The 16,675-nt window shown below is 44.7% G+C and overlaps 1 protein-coding gene across 14 annotated transcripts in view; it reads left to right on the forward strand.

Annotated features, from left to right (window-relative positions):
• The window catches only part of LOC144773261 (uncharacterized), a 7,170,044-nt gene that overhangs the window by 890,062 nt on the left and 6,263,307 nt on the right, over window positions 1-16,675 (forward strand). The gene's annotated exons all lie outside the window — the stretch shown is intronic.

Below are 16,675 nucleotides of genomic sequence, written 5' to 3' on the forward strand. Positions count from 1 at the left end.
ACGCGTTTCGATGGTTTTAAAGAAAATAGTCCATCTTTTTCAAGACATTCGCTTTTTGTTTCTCACAAATTACAAGGAACTGATTGGTTACCACTGTACTTTGTTCCTGTAGGCAAATACAATTAAATAATTGATTTACAATGATGCATTATACTCAGTTACAGAGAACGTCTAAACTGAACCATTCCTCCTGAAGATTCTAATTATTTCTATACATTCTTATTAAACAGCACACCTCCAACTTTGTAACATTCATATATTCGTTTGATTTTTCACATTTTAAAGCCCAACAACGCTGTTATTCAGAATATTCTAATAAATGGGCTATACCTTTTGTATGCAGTGACCCCTTACAGTATGGTTTTCCCAGACTCCAAAGATGAATGGGTGAAATTTTAACTGCCCTACATTAACTGCCCTATTGTCATGCTTTGTGATTGCTACAAATATATAGGCACTGTTGTTATAACGTATTTTACCTCACTCCATGTTATTCTTTTCTCCTAGATGTGTCCCCTTTCAGCATCTTACGATCTTTCGATCTTTTTATCACACGGTGATTCTAAAAATAAATTACCGTATTGAGTCTATATTTCATTATTAGCAAAATACAATGGTAGAACTACAGCTAATCCCCCATTATGTTGCATTACAGTTATGGCCTTTTTACCTTCGTTAGTGGGACGTTGGAGCTTGTTGGTAGTCCCTCAAGTGCTTGTGAGTTGACAGTCTTAAAAACAGAGAGCACGAAACTCAAATTGGTTTCTGAAAAAATAACATAAACAATGTTTTTAGGGTGACTTGAACAGAATGTTGGATCAAACTCCCTAATTGCCTCATCATATTACCTGCCACCCAGTATTGCATGATCGTCTTTTTCCTTCTCTTTATCTTTCCTTGGGGGGTGTCAAAAATTGTTTCTTCCTCAATAAAGGCCTCTGTTTCTGAAAAAGCAATATATTTTTTACTCTACTTATCTTTTGAATTCAGGTCTGTGCTGAATGCAGCCCCATGATACCAAAATGTTGGGCAATGCGAGCTTACCTAGTTGTACAGACTAAACGAGAAAGGAAGACAACCCCAAAACGTTACAGGTCTTCGGCGTTGTAACTTTGTTTTTGTTTCCTCCGAGCTGCACCATCTATTTTATATCTACAAAGCAAGATTAAAAACAGATACCCCATATAGGAGTGTATCTAGTATCCTACACTGGTTTAAATGTCCTTACCAAAAAAGCGGAAGAAGCTCTCCTCGAGTTTCAGACAGGCAGTCACCTCTTCGGACACGTCGAAAAACGCTATCGATGTGCGTCTGCTTATATATATTCCGCATCCTCATTGGCTCATAATTGATTAATATCAGGTGTGCCCGCTATCGTTATAGTCACGCTAAAAGCTCCTCACTACCCGGATGTTTGTTACTCCCTATTCACTTCCTAGGTGTTATGACTTGAAGCAGTTAACCTGGAAGTGCTAATGAACGCGAGCACATCCAAGCCTCGTTTTCGCGCTATCACCCAAAGTGCGCATATTGCACTTACCTCTCGTCTTGCTTCCTGTTATTACCTGGATGCAGATTAACATACATCCAAGCCTCGCTATCAATAACCAATGGCAGTTGCCTCAACTGACTTTGACAATAGGATTTTATTCGTACCTATGTTCACATGCCTTCTTATATGTAACAATTACGATGAAGCATTCGTTACCACTATTAATGCATCTAGTCATAGTAAAACTCCACTCTATTTATTGAACGTGCCTGTCGAAAATGAACCTCACCATCTCCACTAAATTATCTTACATATATCCTTTTTGCCTTCTTATGCCGATATTTCCCTTCCCAAACTACTACTTATATTTTCAGATGTAGTTGGTTATTTTTATTATTGGTTCCTTCATTAGTACAGTCTCCTTGAGCTCTACTACTAGGCTACACGTCACTGCCTACCCCTATCAAAGTGCAGAAATCATACTATTAAAACATTTACTGCTTTACTAACAGTTTCATCCATTCCTCTCTAGTATTAAGTCCTCTGTCAATTGTGTTAAAAAACACATGAACCACTGTTTACGCATCTTTCTGATACTATCTAGATTTCCTCCTCTTTTACTCACAGTTACTTTCTCTAAAATAAACCACCTGAATTGGTTACAATCGTGGCCCGTCTTGGCGTAGTGTTCTGTTATGGGCGCTTTTTCTTTATTTTTTTCAGTCTGATGCAGAGTTCCCTTTCCGTCTCTCCCACGTAGCCTAAGCCACATGGGCAGATGAGAAGGTAAACCACGCTCTTGCTCCTACAATTGTTCAGAGTAGTTACTCTCAGATTCTTTCCATTGAAGTTAAAATTCTTGGTTATTATACAATTTGGACAGATCGAACATGAGCCACATTTGTAGTTGCCTACAGCTCTCTGATTCTGTAAGGTTGTTTGAGAAGCCACTGCAGTGTTCTTGTATGTTTTGACTAGGGTATTTCTTAACGTTTTGTTTCGTCTAAACAAAATCAATGGTTTTATCAATGGTGTCAACAAACCGTTGTTGAGAATTTTCCAGTTGCGATTTACTATATTTTTGATCTTATTTCTCAGACCTGAGTATTGGCTCACAAAAACTATTCTGTCTAGAGTTGTGTTCTTTTTTTCTTTATTCATATTGAGAAGATGATCCCTATCATAGAATTGGGCTCGTTTTAAGGAGTGTTTGATCAATTTTTTCGGGTAGCCCCTAGCTTTTAATTTCTTTTCCATAATTTCAGCATGATGGTAGAAATCTCTCAATGTTGTACAATTTTGTCTTAATCTTAAAGATTCACCGAAGGGGATGTTGTCCTTTTGTGAACAAGGGTGATTGCTCTGATACTGTAACTTACCCCCAGATGCATCAAGCATACATTTTGCGATTCCTTATTTGCGAAAAATAAGGAATCGCAAATAAGGAATCACAGAATGCGAGGCATCAAGAAATGCGATGAAAAAAAGCGAATCGCAATCGGGCGCAATTGCCGATTGCGATTTTCGCAAAATCGCATTAAAATCGCAGAATCGGCCGTTTCCCATGTATAAATTGCGAACTCACAATTACCGAAATCGCTAATTGCGAGATCGCAAAAACGGAAAGTCACATTTCGAGCACATTGATGACATCACAACCAGGAAGTAGGCAGTTCCCTCCCTCATTCAGATCACTGAGGCTGAAAGTGGAAGCAGCACTGGCCAGAGCTCCACAACAGACCACCTGCAGCACCACAGCAGGACACAAAGCCCAATTTAAAATGTCCCAGGAAGCAGCAGGGAGCAGTGCACCAGGAAGGAAAATGAAAATTAAATTTTCAGAGCAGAAACTGGAGTACCTCATTGAGGGAGTCACTAGGACCATGATCGCCTTTTTGGAAAGGAGCCTGAGGCGGACAAGAGGCGCATCTGGCTGCGCATCCACGCAAAGGTTAACTCAGTCGGAGTGACCCAGCGCTCCATCGATGAACTAAAAAAGAGGTGGTACGACCTCAGAGGGCGTGCCAAAGACAGCATCGCTGAGAGGCTGGGGGAGCGACTTTCCACCGGAGGTGGAGACCCCACTGTTGCACCCAACACTCCACTGGAAGACCTTGTGGAGGACACCCTAAATCCTGCAGCCTGCGTGGGGGTCACCCGGCTGGACTCCTCCCGACTCACCCAACAATCCCAAGGTAAGTGCCATGCGACTGCGACCCCGTCCCCTAACAATGCCCATGACTCCAGAGCTAGCTATTTGATAACCCCAGTAATGCAGGCCATGCACACCTGAAATGCCTTATTGCATTGTGGTACTTGTAGTGTGACCACAATTCCCGGATACCCCCACACAGCCAGACCTGTCAAGTGAAAGTTATTCCTAAAGCCAGTCAGGGAATGCAAGCCTGCATTGCTGTAGCAACATACCATGTGCAGGATACAAATCATTAATCATGCACCCATTTACATCACAGGTGCGTCTGAACAACCCAGCACTGACAGTGAGGCCCTACACATAGAGGAGAACCCTGAGGACACCGAGGGTGAGGGCCATCCTGCCCCACGACCCGGACCATCTCAGCCAGCAGCAGCAGTACCACCACCTCCCCATGTGGACAGGGCCACCCCTGCAGCCACAGGTGCCCAGCAACCACCCCAAGTGACACCCATGGCAGTGGTACAGGCCACACCACCAGCACCCAGGAAGCAGACACGGCGCAGAGCCACTGTGCGATCCCAGTCCAGCAGACTGAGGCAGCAGCGCGACGTCTCAAGACGCGCTGGCAGGGGGGTACCTGTCCGGGATCCTGGGCTGGCCATAGAACGCCGGATGCTTGCAGTACACGAGAAGCAGGCATGGCACATGGCAGCCATCCACCTGCAGCTGAATAAGACCGCGAGAAATGTGGGCCAGCTCACAGAAAGCAAGCAGGACATGACCGCAGCTGTCCGTGAGAACAGCCAGATCCTGGTGTCCCAGCAGGATATCAACCGCCGCCGCCACCGCCAGCTGCTGACCCGCCTGTCAGCCTACACCAGATCTAACCACATAATAGGAAATGCCACCTCCCAACTTTCGCGTCGCTCCCTAGCGATGCAGATGCAGACGGTCCAATGCTGCCAGGACGTCGCCAGGGCCCTTGAACAGGTGACAACAACTGTGCAGAGTCTGCAGGCGTCTGGCTATGGCCAAGCAGGTGGGGGGGATGAAGCCAGCGAGGGCACTTCCAGTCACAGCAGCCTGTCCTTGCCGCTGGTAACGGAACGCCGCCGCAGCACCAGGCCCACTGCTGCATCACGGGCCAATAGTGTCGTGGAGGACGTGGAGAGGCGACTGGGTGCGTCCGGCCGGAGGCGTCAGTGACACTTTGTACTCTACCTGCAGGGCCATGCTGATTACACAAGCACGCCCTCTAACCCATCATGGGGCTGTATGAGGGAATACAGTTTGCATGTAATATTTAAAATAATTGAAGTACCCATTATTGTGAAAAAAAAAAAAATTATGGTCACAAGTTAATACGACTCATGTCATTATTACATTTGTCATGCATGAGTGCAGTGTTGTGTGAGGGGAATGTGTGCACTAGAAACAGTTCATTGTGATTTGGTTGCGGCGCCTGTGTCCTTCAGCAGTATTCTCCCCGCGTGCATGATGCACATTTGCAGGTGGGCGGTTGTCCTCTTCCGACTCATTGGCAGAGATATCCACAGGTATTCTCCGCTTGGTAGCAATGTTGTGGAGTATTGCACACACGGCCACGATGCGGCAGCAGACCTCAGGCTGGTATTTGATGGCCCCACCAGTCTTGTGTGGAATGCGGAAACGGCTCTTTAAAAGCCCGCATGTCCGCTCAATGCAATTTCTAGTGCGAATGTGTGCAGCATTGTAACGCCATTGCTGTGGTGTGGCAGGGTTGAGGTATGGGGTGAGGAGGTACTCACGGAGGCCGTATGCGCTGTCACCTGAATGAAAGGAGCAGAGGGTGAGTGCCTGTCATGCGCAGCTACATGGTCTCAATGTACTGTTTGTTGACATGTGTTCTTACCTAGGTGTCCTTCGCCATAGTCTCCCCAGGCCAGTCGTGTGTGCATGCCGCTGTGCCGGAATATGAAGGAGTCATGTGTGCTCCCTGGGTATTGTGCCACTATGTCGCTGATGATTGTCTTAGCGTTGCACACCATCTAGATGTTCAGTGAGTGGTAGGACTTGCGGTTCCGGTACATGTATTCAGTCTCTGCGGGTGGGCAGATGTGGATGTGGATACAGTCAATGCATCCAATTACATGGGGGAATTGCGCAATGTTGTAAAATTGTAGCTTGGTTCGATTCAGGTCCTGTTGGGTGGTTGGAAATTTGATGTAATGGTGTAGCCGGGTCAGCATGGCCTCCAGGAAACTCCTTAGGCAGCGGGACATGGTGCTCTGGGAGATCCCCCCTGCAACAGAAACTATCCCCTGGAAGCTTCCGGAGGCCAGGAGGTGCAGGCTGCACAAGACCTGGACATGGGTGGGCACGGCATTGGTCCTCCTCATTGGGTGCTGCATCAGGTGGTCAAGGTCCCGGATGAGCTTTGTAATCATTGCCCCATTCAGCCGGTACTTTGAGTAGATTTCTTCCTCAGTTTGGCCCAGTAGTGTGATCCGCTGGCGGAAAATTCGCTCCTGGATCCTGCGTCTGTTCCTTGCTGTAGCCTGGAGCCTTTGCCGCCTAACCACCATGTAGAGTCCTGGCATTGTGAATTTCCTCATGCTCCTACTGTGTCTCCTTAAGTGTGTTTGATCAGCCCCGCACCTGTGGCTAGTTAGGATTTTTTTTTAGAATATATATTTTTTTAACTTCATGGTTACTACCTGGTTTGGCTTCTCCTTAATTTGCGCCTCGCAAATTGCGATTTTGTTTTTTTTCGCTATTTGCGATTTTTCATGCATTGGGTTTGCGAATATTTTGCGAATTCGCAAAGAAAATCGCAGATTTGTTGGGAACTCGCAATTTCCGATTCGCAAAGTGGGTTCCACCTTGATTCTGCGAATTTCTTTGCGAAGTCGCAAAATATGTTTTGCGAATTCGCAATTTGGCCAGGTTTTATTTCATGAATTGAGAATAATGGAATTGCGATCGCAATAGCTATTTCTCAGCTATTGCGATCGCAATTTGGGTTGATGAATCTATATGAAAGTGTTCTTATCAGTAGTATTTGTGAAAAGCTCTACCTCAAGTACTTCTTGGGAGTCCTTGATTTTAATATCTAAGAATTCTACACAACTGTCACTATAGTTTGCAGTGAATTTTAAATTTTAATCTCCCAAATTGAGCCATTCCAAAAATGCCAATATGTCCTTACTGGCACCATTCCACATGAAAATAATATCGTCTATAAAACGATGCCAGTGAGACACATTCTCATAATATGGTGCCATCTCGTTGTAAATATGTTTTTATTAAACATTTTTATTATTTTCAGCACAAGAAAAACAAGTACAGAACAAGCATGTCACTGTCAAGCCAAAGGCCCCGCGCCCCCCGCCACAACTCCCCCCACATATTCTAACAAAATTTAGGTCCCCCCAGTAATAGTCAAACACACATGTATTGATAGCAGATCACTACTTTCGTAATGTACAGTCCCTTGAACTCGAACGGCTCTTTCTTGTGTATGCATCGTAGGTACACACAAACGGCATTTCTCATAGTCCTCCATCCAAACCATGGTAACGTCTCCATTTGCCCCACACTTTACGAAATTTCTTCGGACACCCTCTTGCCCTATACGTGACCCTTTCGGCCGCCATGTACAAATCCATTCCCCTCCTCCTAACTGGGGTGTATCCGGTACCCCCCATTTCCTGGCTATGTCCCTCTTGGCTACCACCAGCGCTAGGGCTAAAAAGATCAGCAGTGGACGGGCCAGGTCCACATCATTAGACATCCCCAGGAGAATGAGTTTCGGGTCCAGTGGGATATCCATCTCCAGTACCTCACCCAGTTCAGCGGTGACCTCTCCCCAGTAGGTTTGTATATGTGAGCACGACCACACTGTATGTAAGAAATCTCCAGTTGCAATTCCACAGCGCAGGCAGCTAGGGTCAGACACTCTCCCCATCTTAAGGAGCCGTACTCTGTCAAAGTATACCCTGTGTAGGATCTTAAAATGTATCAAGCGGAGTCGCGACTTAATGCTACCTCCCTAGGGTGCATTAATACTACCCCCCCAGTCTACATCATCCATCTCCCCCACTTCTTTCTCCCAAACGGCCCGAAGGCCCCTCAGCCTATCCGGTTTATTATTCATGATTGACTTATACGTCAGGGAGACAGCCTTTTCGGGGATCTTTTCCTGCAACAGGCAGCCTTCCCGAGGGGCATATTCAGGGAGCACCTCCTGTAGTGTCCTTTCCGCCCGCCAAGCATGTCTGAATTGTATATATTTGAAAAACTGTGAGCAGTGTAGCCCGAATTCCGCCTGTAGTGACTGAAATGACTTCAAGGTCCCGCTCTTGACTACATCACCTAAGGAGGAAATACCTATGTCGTCCCAGCCCCGGAAGCCTCTTAATTTACTAAGTTCTTTCAACCATGAGCAGTCCCAAATCGGGGTCTGCCTCGAGGGTCTATGTGTCCATCCTGTAGCTTTCGAGGCCCTCTTCCATGCTCCCAATGTAAGTCTAGTGGCCGGTAACAGCCTGGCTTGTCCCTTCCCCTCATATATGTAGTGTAAGCAATTGTGCGTGCCCATAGTGTGCCTTTCTAATGCATAAGTGGGGTGTGTGGCCGGTGCATGCACCCATTCATTGATGGGAGCCAGGTGTTCCGCCCAGTAATAGGCCTCCAGGTCAGGAAGCGAGATCCCCCCATCGTACTGGTTTCTCTGTAGGGTCGCCAGCTCAACCCTGGGATGCTTCCCTAACCTCAGGTAGGACCTCAGTTCCGCATGAACTGCTCGAAAAGTCTTGGGCTGCACCAGGAAGTATTCATTTTGAAATGCGTACAGAAATCTCGGTAGTGAGATCATTTTGAACATGGCCGCCCGTCCAAGAATTGTCAGGGGAAGCAATTGCCATCTACTTGCATCTATTTTAAAGTTACTAACAATACGGTTGATATTGCGGTCGGAGGAGATGTTCCTGTCTGTTGTAATAAATATCCCTAGGTATAGAAATCCCTCACTGGTCCTCTGCAATCTTTCTGGTAACTGAGGCCAATCTGTCCGTCCCCGGGGATCGTAAAGTGTCAACTTGTGCCAATTGATTTGATATCCAGATCTGGCCCTGTACTGGTCCAGTTCACTGAAGAGCGCCGGTATGGTAGTCTCCGGCTGCGTCACATACAACAACACATCATCTGCATAGAGGGACAGTTTCTCCTCCTGTAGCCCTGCCTGCCCCACTTGGAATCCCGTCACCCTAGGGTTCTGCCTAATCCCGCACGCCACGACCTCGATAGATAAGGCAAACAGAAGGGGCGACAAGGTACAACCTTGCCAGGTTCCCCTTTGTATGGGAAAGGCCCTGGACATCGTACCATTTACCCTGACTCGAGCACTAGGGACTGAGTAGAGGAGGCGAACTTTGCGTCTAAACTTGGGCCCAAAGCCCAAATGCTCCAGGACTCCCTCCAAGAATGGACAATGTACTGCATCAAACGCCTTTTCAGCGTCCAAAGACAGGAACCAATGGGGCTCCGTCCTACCTTCCACTTCACAGAGCCAGTTATGTGTCCTACGGAGATTATATCTAGTCACCCTTTCCGGGATGAACCCTGTCTGGTCCATATGTACCAGGCACGGTATGACTCGTCTCAAGCGAAGAGCCAGAACAGTTGCATAGAGCTTCGCTTCGACATTCAGCAGGGAGATGGGGCGGTAAGACGCGCAGTCTTCTGCAGGCTTTCCTGCCTTATAGATTGGGACAATCGTGCGTTGTAAATATGTTTGAGCTTGAAATGGCTAACGTAGAGGCATGCCAGACTGGGGGCACAAGTGGCCCCCATGCTGGTCCCCTTGATTTGCTTGTATAGCTCATCTTTGTACAAAAAAAACATTATTTTTTAAAAACATCTAGATACAGTTCAGGATGAACTGTTTGTGTTCAACATTCAGATTTTCTTCATTTAGGATAGATGACATCACTTTTATTGTGTCATCTTGCGGGATATTTGTATACAGAGCTTCGATATCTAGGGTGACCTATAATTGGGTCACCCTATCGAAGCTCTGTCCTTCAAAGATTGAAATCGTGTGGGCAGTATCCTTTAGATACGATTTTTGTCTTCGTACAATTGGTCTCATGAAAAAATCAACATATTTCCACCAGTCTCAAGAAGGTGAGAGTACATGGTCTGCCCAGACTATGACTGGTATCTTGGCTATGGCACAGTATCACGAGCTAGGGATCTTAAGACTAAGGTACTTCTACAGCAGGTTTACTCTCCTCAAGGTCCCGATGCCCGCGGGAATTTCCGACCACAGCCCCAACCCCCTCCGAGGGCTCGCCAGTCTACCCCCTCAGGCCCTCAATGCATGGGAGCACTCCAAACAGATCAGTGTGCTTATTGTAAAGGGTACGGCCATTGGATAGATGAGTGTCCCGTATTAGTTGAAAACATCCTGTGATGTATTCCTATAGGTTCTGTATCGATCCCCCTATTCCTGACCCTATTCTGGTTAACGAGTTAACTAGCAGCCATCCCATGATGCAGAAACCGTTATCTGATTACGCCAGACCACGGCACAGGAGCGCGTTATCTGATTAGGTCATAACGCTTGCCATCTAATTAGGCAAGCAATATTCCTCCAGCCCCTGATAAGGCATACGGAGTTCTCAAAACAAATCAAACCTATGACAACCTGGGAAAAACCCTGCGGCCATTGTTTTGATTTCACCGAGAACTTCAGTAAAAGAATGCGCTAACGACCAGCTCGTATGACATCCTTATTGACGTATCTATGTCCATCCTTACGTCAATCTCGGCACCTTACAGGTATAAATATTACCGATATTGCCTTAAGCAAACACACGCGGTGGTGACGAGATCGGAGCAGCGAGACTTCCCGAAGCCCAGCAGAGAGCGAAGCCCACTAGCTGCCCCGCCTTCCTGACGCGCTGAGAACGAGACGCTGCTTTCTCCTGCCGAGAAATCCAGCTCCGGCGCTTCCGAGCAGCCCTCGCAGGCAGCTTGGAATATCGAGACCTCAGACGAGAGATACCATCCCTCAACCATCCTAGATTCAAGGTACAGAACTGAATAACCCCTTTCAGAGAATTCTTGAGTCAGTCACTTGGCAAAACAAACTTAACTTAAAACTGTTACTTTCTATCCCCGCCCACGTATTAGGCTTAGGTCAGGTACACTGGGGTAGGCGTAGTTAGAAGCACCAGTTGAGTACGATTAGTCAAATGCTTATATGTATATATCTATTTTATCCATTTTAAACCACCATATGGCTTAGAAACCATATAAATGTTTTTACAGTATTATTTTATACTTCTGCTTTTATTGTATGCACTTTACTTAACCATAAGTATTGCAATAATATCGATTCATTTCTCTTGTACGAGAAGAGAGACTGATCAATAAATAACATATTTTATTGAACACGCCCGTCTCTTCCTTTTCTCTACAATCTGGTGAAACTAAGAATGCACGTACTGACTGAGTAAAATAAGTTGTCTTTTGTTTTCACACGACTCTAGAGATACACTTGATTAGGGGAGAGCAAAGTTGTCATGTTCTATGGTTGTCAGAAACTAAATCCCTTCTTGTCTATCCAGGGAGGTTCAACTCCTCCTTGTCTATTCGAGAAAGTTTCTAGTGAACTCTGAGCTAGCTGGCAAACCCAAAACTTTAAGTCTAATATCGACAGTAGAAGACCTAGTTAACGTCTGGTCTAGGTCTATACTATTGGAGGTATTATTCCAATGCGCAGAGCCTATTGGGATAATAGGAACTACACTACATGGCGCCCAACGTGGTTGGATAGGCGATAAAACTAACGCAAGACTTTAGAGTAACTCAGTCGTGCTTTTTCACTCAGACCCCTTTTTCCCATAATACTCCAAAGACGTCTGGAGTGGGTGAGAGGTAAAATCCGCCAAACCTCGCAGGAGGGAACTCCTATGTATGGTTTTTGGTTCAATCAACGTTGAAGGATACACTGTTCCAAAATATTGTGCATCTCATCTTTGTTTCCACAAGAAACCTGATCTGCAAACAAACAGAATAACCATCCTGTCGGTAAAATGGTAGACAGTGATGATGAAAGAGAGAGAGCTAGAGTAGCAGCTGAAATAATAGAAGCTGATAATACTATGCAAGAAGCAGACCCGGATATAATACTCATCCCGGTCAACATAAGAAGATCTATAACGTTAAAACTTATAGAAAATGGACTGACACCAAGAGGTGGTACAGTCATATTCGTAATTGAGTCACACGAATATCGGCAGACAGAGGTATTCTATTCATGGATAAACTTTCCAGCAGCAAATGTTGTAACAAAGGAGTTCCACTGTTATAAAACAGAGGAACCACCGGATACCTACACTCCTTTCGAGGAAGTAGAAGTACCACTTAAATTCCAAGAGCACCTGCTCTTGTTTAATGGCGCCCTAAAACATAATAACCACATCACCAGGCTCGGTCCACTAGGTAGACCAGGAGCAACGTGGCCGGTCCTAGCCTGATACACACCACATCCAGACATCGAAAGAATGTCTGCAGCAGATGTTTTAGTACAACTAAAACAATTAATAAAAATATATAGACAACTAGTCCAATATGTAATGCGGACTTCAACCATCCAACCTGTAGTTAAAATTCCCCAGCTGACCCCACATCAGGGGAACACAAATAAAATTACACCACAGAACATACAGTCCTGCCTAGGTAGAGTACCAGCTAAACGGGAACAAATACCATTCTGGTTAGCACAAAAAATCACCCAAATAGAGGCGGTGTTTCCAGACACCACCCCTGTGGATAAACACAGGATTCTGACTATCTGTCTTCCAATGGGAATCGCACCACACGTGGAGGACTGTGACACTTGGGGTACAGTCTTTGCTTCCATTTACACAAATACACATGGAGTTCCATCCATGTCAGTAATACCAGATGTGCTAAAACAAATTCAAGACGAATACGGTCCAGAACCCGCTTTAACTCTTGGTATGAAATTACTAAAAGACTTCAAGCAGGTCTCGGCAATATTACTAGCCAACATAAAAGGAGAAGCAGCGAATGTGGCGATCCGCCAGAGGTTAAAAGAGACAGATATAGCAGACCAACCAGCTGAAATTGCCAGAATTATAGAAAAATCCTATGAAGAACTAGGTAGAGATAGTTTGGGTGGAATACCAGTGAAGCCCCAACTAATTGAAAGTCCTGAAAAAATATTTATTAAAAATAATCTAAACAGTCAAAAGAAGAACTGGGATGGAAACAAACAATCCAATCCAAAAGAAAAGAGATTCCATTCCAGAGGAAGGTCTCCTCGGCGGAGAGAAAGATCTCCGGACCAAGGACCCAAGTCTCCCCAAAGGGAGCCCTCTGTGAAAAAATACAACCTTAGAAATAGGGATAACATAAAGAAACCTGATAGATATCAAGATTTTGATACACGTCCCTCTCAATATTTTCAGACTTCCTCGCAGAAATCGGGAAGAAGAGGACGATCGGAACCAAGGGAAGGGCACGTCAAGTCCAAAGACAAGGAACCTGCTCATCCAAATAAAAAATTACAGTTTCCAAAAAAGAAGGTAGCCAGTATTAAAGTATTCAACAATGCCGAGAATACTGAGGACACAGCTGAAAAACGGAGAGTGGGCTCAGACAATGCTAGACAGCGCAGCAGAAGTGAGCATAGCACGCAAAGTCCTTATGAATCATCTGGAGACAGTGGACACAAATGAATACATTCAGGTGGAAACTGCAGACACCAGAGTTAGCAAACCTCACAAAATATATAAAATAACTTTACGCATAGAAGGGGATAAGACTAGAAAAATAAGGGGCCTTTTTTGGGATAATCTCTCCAAGGGCTATGACATCCTTCTAGCTGAAAAAGACTGGCCACCAGAGTTTGTCAGGGAGTGCCCACATGGCGAAGAAATAATTATGCCTGCCTTCTCAAATCATATTCCAATTCATAAAAAATATACACTTGCAAGAAAGTGGGCAGTAGCTCAGGCTCCTGCTTTATATAAAAATCATGTAGGATGGGATGAGGACTCTCCTCCTCACAAAATCCAGTTAAAATCACAACCTACTGCACAAAGGCAGTATCCAATCAAGCAAGAAGCTAAAAAACAGGTAAAAGACATTCTAGATCAACTAGAATACCAGGGGGTGATTGAAACTTGCACCTCACAAATGAACAACCCTTTGTTTCCTGTCTCCAAACCAGACAATTCATATCGTCTAGTTTTGGATTACAGACACCTTAACTCGTGTTGCAAAACTTTTGCAGTACAAAACTCGCATAGTGCTGCACTAATGAATAACATAGTGCGCAAAAAATATAAAACAACATTAGACATCTCTAATGGATTCTTTTGTCAAAATATAGCACCAGAGAGCAGATACTTATCAGCGTTCTCAATAAATGGCGCTCAAAAAGAATTCTGTCGGTTACCCCAGGGGTACAAGAACAGCCCAGGAGTATTCTCAGCGAGGGTAACGGAGTTACTACAAACATATGATGACGAAGCATTATCTTATGTCGATGACATACACCTAACAGATGATGACTTGGATACTCACTTGAAGAGAGTGAACACCATAATACTTGGGTTCGCAGCAGAGGGTTACAAATTCAACTTTAAAAAATCTAGAATTGCCCATCTAACAGTCCTGTTCTTAGGATATGAATTATCAAGTGAAGGCAAAATCCTGGCTGACAATTTCCTAGAGAAATGTGCCGTACTCCAAGCACCTAGAACACTAAAAAACCTACAGTCAATTCTAGGCTTCCTAAATTTCGGAAGAACATACATTGCAAATTACGCAGAAAGGGTCAAACCCCTTTATGATCTAATAAAACCAGATTTTACCAATTGGACTCAAAAACACACAGAAATTCTGAGATCCTTACAAACAGATATGTTAAATAAAACAAAATTAGAAACACGTGATAACACACGCAACCTTGTGATTCGAGTCATCCCAGGAAGATGCGGATTCACATACCTGACCTCTAATGAGGGAGAAAAGGTACCAATTGCATTCAAATCACACTTGTACACTAAAGCTGAAATGAAATTTAGCCCAACGGAAAACATTCTTACTGCAACACAGACAGCTATAGCAAAAGAACGAGCCCTTTCACAAGGTAAACGAATAATAATCATTACACCGATACCAGCCCTAGAGGCTGTAACAAAAGCAAGCATACCGAATGCTAAAGTGCTTCATCCTAGATGGATACAATGGGCTAATTCTCTTGCTGCAACAGACGTGGCATACGAATTTGATCCTAACTTAAAAACACAAGAGTTTCTCCAATACGAATTCGAATGTCCGCCACCAACCGAAATTCTGCCTCTAGAACATTACGGCTGTATAATATATACAGACGGATCAGCACAACCCGCAGTAGGAGGTAAACAAGCTTACAGTGCTGCGTGTGCGATTGTAAAAGGTCGCTGGCACGATGGGAAATTCAAACCAGCGGTCACTAAAACACAATCTCTAGGAGATTGTACAGCTCAGCGAGCAGAACTACTAGCATTCAAGATGGCGCTTGAAAATACCGATCGAGAATTCCCCACACTCATAGTGTGTGATTCGTATTATTGCGTTCAGTCTTACAATGAATGCTTACAGATCTGGCTTCAGAATGGTTTTAAGGATGCAAAAGGAGGCACAATCAAGCATAAAATGCTTTGGGAACAAGTAGTTCTTTTACAAAAGGAACTACCAAAGACTCACGTGATACATACACTGAGTCATCAACGTGATGGCGTTCACGTTGCAGGGAATTCATTGGCTGATGAGGCCGCAAAGGCAGCTGTGCAAACGGCTTCCGTAGCTGCCATCACTCGGTCAAAAACAAAAATAGACAGCGATATATTACAAGCTGTCAGCGCTACAGTAAAAGATGCGATAGAAACACTCCCGAAAGGCTTTCCAGTAAAGTACTCATACATAACTGATGCAAATAACGTTCCATTTGCTCGAATCCCTGGAGTAGGGGATAGAGTAATTCCAAACATGGAACATAGGTTAGGACTCATCATAGCGGCACACGAAGGACTTGCTTCTGTACATGCTGGCGTCTCAGCCACAGTATCGTTATTAAAACAGAGATACTGGTGGCCACAAATGAGAAGACAAACCAGGAACTATGTTCTAGAATGTGAAATATGTCAAAAAATGAAAGTATCAACAGTGAGAAGACCAGCACAGACGCCCCTTCTAATCTCGGATAAACCATTAGCCTGTGTTTACCTGGACCACTGTGGTCCCTTACAAAGGGATGGTAACTATAAATATATCTTGGTCGCAGTGGATTCATGCACGAGATTCATATGGATGTGGCCCCAGCGAACGGCTGACGCCAGAACTGTTATAAAAGATTTGCGAGTCTTTATTGGCACATACGCAATTGGCATGCTGCATTCGGACCAGGGTCCTGCTTATAGCTCTAGAGCTTATAAGGAGGCCATGGTCAGCATGGGCGTTACATTGCGGTATTCTTGTCCATTTCATCCCGAGGGAAACGGAATTGTTGAAAGAAAAAACCGTGACATAAAGCAATCTATAACAGCAAAGGTATTAGGTTCGGGAGCTGGGTGGGTCAAACATCTAATAAGTGTCCAACGTAGTCTAAACAACTTGCCAAGAAATTCTCTGAGGGGATTCAGTCCGTACGAATTACTGTTTGGAACTAGGATGCTAGTCTTAGATCTTGACAGTCAGACTTCAGTGGTAAAAGAAAAAAGCTTTGATATCAAACATCGTTTGGCTATTTTACAGGACTTAAACGAAACAAGAAAAGACCTGAGCAACATAAAGTTGAAACAGCAGCCAACAACCACTGAAGAACCACCACCTGTCCCAGCAAGACCTGTCTGGATTCCAAAAGTCGGGGATCTAGTCAGAGAAAAGATCGCGGTAAAGAAGGAATTTGGGCCTTCTTACAGAAAAGCAGTTCCTGTCTTGTCCAGCAACGGGACGAGATCAGT

This window comes from Lissotriton helveticus, chromosome 8 (genome assembly GCF_964261635.1).
Source record: "Lissotriton helveticus chromosome 8, aLisHel1.1, whole genome shotgun sequence".
Lineage (NCBI taxonomy): Eukaryota > Metazoa > Chordata > Amphibia > Caudata > Salamandridae > Lissotriton > Lissotriton helveticus.